The sequence below is a fragment of the Tiliqua scincoides genome, chromosome 3 (assembly GCF_035046505.1).
Source record: "Tiliqua scincoides isolate rTilSci1 chromosome 3, rTilSci1.hap2, whole genome shotgun sequence".
NCBI classification, from domain to species: domain Eukaryota; kingdom Metazoa; phylum Chordata; class Lepidosauria; order Squamata; family Scincidae; genus Tiliqua; species Tiliqua scincoides.
The window spans coordinates 185,816,105-185,819,943 of record NC_089823.1 but is presented as its reverse complement, the minus strand read 5'-3'; positions in this window follow the sequence as shown (position 1 = coordinate 185,819,943).

The following is a 3,839-nucleotide window of genomic DNA, read 5'->3' as shown; positions in this document are numbered from 1 at the left end:
CCTCCATGGCCTCAGAAAGCCCCACCCCCAGGTGTTTAATGGGCACTTCCTGCTTTCTGTGAAAACCACAGCCTCAGTGGGTCTCAGAATAGCTCTGGACTTGACCAGAACAAGGTTAGAAAAACCTAACCTTTATAAAACTGGCTCCAGTCATGTGTGGAAGCCCTATTGGACCGCAACCCATGGTTTTAATTTTCCACGGGTTTCAGTATCTACAGGAGGTCTGGGAACTGATCCCCTGCGGATACCAAGGTCCAACCTGTATATTCCATAGCAGTATTTTTTTTACTTGGGTTAGAAAAACCTAACCTTTATAAAACTGCACCCTTTGAGGTCTGCACCCTAAGTGGCTTCTGAGGTGCTGGAGAATGAGGAGGTGAAGCCTCCCCTCCTCTTGTACACTCCTAGAAGAACAAGCAGGGCAGTCAGGCAGGGCTGTCATTTCCTAGATAAGCCCATGGGATGCTAACCAAATGATATTTTATTAGTCTTACATTTGACAAATAACACATTTTCTTTGACTTGTGGGGTCTCATTATGGTTTGTAATTCATTATCTAGAATTGCATGCCTATAAATTTTGATGGGGGTAACTGCATGGGATACCAGTGAATGTTTTCTAGCCTTTGCTTTCATATTTGATTACCCAAACCACTGGATTATTTATGCCACCCATGCAAAATCACTTTCATTCATTGTGGGGTGGAAAATTAAAAGGAACAGTAATTTAGCCATGTTTGCTCTGTGCCTCGGTACGTTATGCCTCTGTACAATGCATTCTTCACCTTTTTCAAAATGTAAACTATATGTTGAAGGTTGAGTTTATATACTTCCATGCTTCCATGTTTATATACTTCCATGCACTAGACAATGTCTAGTGTTGTTTTTTTTTGTTGTATTTGTCCGCCTGCTGCTGTTGTGAGCTTTACAAGGTTTTGATTATGGGATGCAAGTGGTAATTAGCTTGTATAATTGTCAGCTTGTCAGAGGACATTAATTTCATTTGGTGTTTTTCTTAATGTCACTTTCTCTGACCAACTCAAAAGCAAGGCGTCTGTGAAAGAAAAATGGTAAACATGAACAAACACACTCTGAGAATGGTATTAAGGTATTTAGAGATCTGAGAAAGAGAAGACGATTGCCAAGAATTTAATGGTTAGGGAAAAAGACACCTCAAACGCTTTGCTACCACATACCCATTTTATGTTTTATAATATCAGGCAACAACAAAATGTTAGTAAAATCCCTAATTTATACAATTTACACATTTCTGTACAACAATACATTAAAAAAAACACACTGGAAAGAAACCATAATCAAGACGTTCAGGTTTGCAGCATTCCACAACAGTGGATTAAAGGAAAAATAAATGACTTTATAGGAAAAGAATATGACTTTATTTTTAGATTCCAAAGAAAAAAGATGTAGTAGATTGTTCTCCAAATACCATGACTGTGGATTAACACCATTCTGTACTTCCTGATTGAACTCTGGATAAGCTAGACCACTGCTTTCAATATCAAAAGCACAGAAGATTGAAAAATCATTTGGCTATCATCTGAAAAACTTGTTTTCTCCACACTGAATTACCAATTTGTTTGTAATGTGTTTGGTCAACTGATGGTTACAATAAAAGCACAAACCAAGCCACTTTGATTGCCCTTCAGGGAGAAAAGCAGGAAACAAATAAAATAAATCACCAAATGTAATAAAAGAAGTGTTATTTGCAGGCCAAGATGAGCCTATATTTTTAATTCCCTCCATGATAATGAACTTATTGTTTACTTGGTGTGTATTTGGTAAGGGCAAGTCCCCATAATGTATTTTTCGTGCCTGCACGCGGTCCTGTTGTGAACAGAATAATCATGAATATTAGTCTTACTTTGTGAAAACGCCTATACCTGCTTGTCTGCTTTCTCATGGGGTCGTCCAATAAAGTTGCAATACCGATGTGAATAGGACAACCACATCAATAGGAACACAGGCATGACTTTGTGGTGATTGTATTGGAAATAAGCAATCAGTCCCAACCGCATGGTCTCAGTATTCACATATATAATGCAACCATGTAGGACAGCAAGTTGGGGGAGCAACTCCCACATAGCTCCTTCCCACACAGGAACCTAAAATGTCAGTGCATTTTATTGGTTATGGCAATACTATTATAAATGTGTCTTTAAATTCAGCCACAGAGGCAAGTCACCATGCTGTGCTTTGAAAATATGTCTTTTCATCTTCCAAAAGTTGTTGCAGGTAGCAGTACTTCGAAATGTATACAGACTTTAAAAATAATTTTAAAAAGGCCCAATTCTCAGAAGCCCACAGTGCCAATTTACAATTAAGGCTTTTGTTACAGTGTAGAAGATCAAGATAGACTCTTTCCACTAAGACTTCCAATTATCTTCCCCTGAATCTTGTCCAAGATTGTATTTAGATTAATTAATAGTTCCCAAAGACAAAACCCAAAAGGAATGAGAAAGATGAGAAAGATGCCTTAACCAGTGTTACTCACAATTCAATCCTTTACCTTGGACTGCAAAGATGGAAAGAAACAACAACAAAGCTGAAGAATGAACTCTGTGGAAGGTTACCAAGGATTCCTGCTTCACTCTGTTCTTACTTCTGCTGATAGACACCTGAAGCGCTTGTAGAGTGGGGAGGCAAACTTTCCTCTTATGATTCAACCATTTAGGGTCAAACTAGGTGATTTTACTTGGTGCAGGATATCCAAACCAGATTCCTAAATTGGCTCTGGTAACTTTTGCAAAAGATAAGAAAAAGTTAGCAATTCAATTGATTTTCAGTAACAATGCCTATGGTTAGGACTGCTATGCAGATTGCAAGGTAATGCTGAAAAAAAAAGTTGCTCATGGGGAAACATGTAAGGACTTGCATGTCTTGCAACTATCTTTCTGTGACAATTCCAACCTCCTGATTTTAGAAATGGGCTATGCCAGATGCAAGGAGGGACACCAGGATGCAGGTCTCTTGCTATCTGGTGTGCTCCTTGGGGCATTTGGTGGACCACTGTGAGATACAGAAAGCTGGACTAGATGGGCCTATGGCCTGATCCAGCGGGGCTGTTCTTATGACTGATTCTCTCTAAAGAACATAAGAACAGCCCCACTGGATCAGGCCATAGGCCCATCTAGTCCAGCTTCCTGTATCTCACAGCGGCCCACCAAATGCCCCAGGGAGCACACCAGATAACAAGAGACCTCATCCTGGTGCCCTCCCCTACATCTGGCATTCTGACATAACCCATCTCTAAAATCAGGAGGTTGCGCATACACATCATGGCTTGTACCCCATAATGGATTTTTCCTCCAGAAACTTGTCCAATCCCCTTCTAAAGGCGTCCAGGCTAGACGCCAGCACCACATCCTGTGGCAAGGAGTTCCACAGACCAACCACACGCTGAGTAAAGAAATATTTTCTTTTGTCTGTCCTAACCTGCCCAACACTCAATTTTAGTGGATGTCCCCTGGTCCTGGTATTATGTGAGAGTGTAAAGAGCATCTCCCTATCCACTCTGTCCATCCCCTGCATAATTTTGTATGTCTCAATCATGTCCCCCCTCAGGCGTCTCTTTTCTAGGCTGAAGAGGCCCAAACGCCGTAGCCTTTCCTCATAAGGAAGGTGCCCCAGCCCCGAAATCATCTTAGTCGCTCTCTTTTGCACCTTTTCCATTTCCACGATGTCTTTTTTGAGATGTGGCGACCAGAACTGGACACAATACTCCAGGTGTGGCCTTACCATAGATTTGTACAACGGCATTATAATACTAGCCGTTTTGTTCTCAATACCCTTCCTAATGATTCCAAGCATAGAATTGGCCTT